A 266-nucleotide genomic window follows, 5' to 3' on the forward strand; every position below is an offset into this window, starting at 1 on the left:
TAGTAGATCGGCTTGAACAATAAACAAACATGTGAACAAAGAATTGCCCAGAGGTATTGCACATCTGGCTGTCTTTATATTGTTTTATCGACGGACTGTACAGGTTCGAGTAGCAACGGGCTTCTTCACACAGCCTGCGCATATGGGAAGCCAAACACCCCAAATGTGGGACGAAACAGCGACCGACTCGACAGCGCAGAGAGGACGTGTTTACTAGCGCCACCGAACTGACAGCGCAGCGTGGATCAGGAAGCTCAAACAACCCA

The sequence above is a fragment of the Sinocyclocheilus rhinocerous genome, unplaced genomic scaffold (genome assembly GCF_001515625.1).
Source record: "Sinocyclocheilus rhinocerous isolate Xijiao unplaced genomic scaffold, SAMN03320098_v1.1 scaffold1787, whole genome shotgun sequence".
Classification (NCBI taxonomy): domain Eukaryota; kingdom Metazoa; phylum Chordata; class Actinopteri; order Cypriniformes; family Cyprinidae; genus Sinocyclocheilus; species Sinocyclocheilus rhinocerous.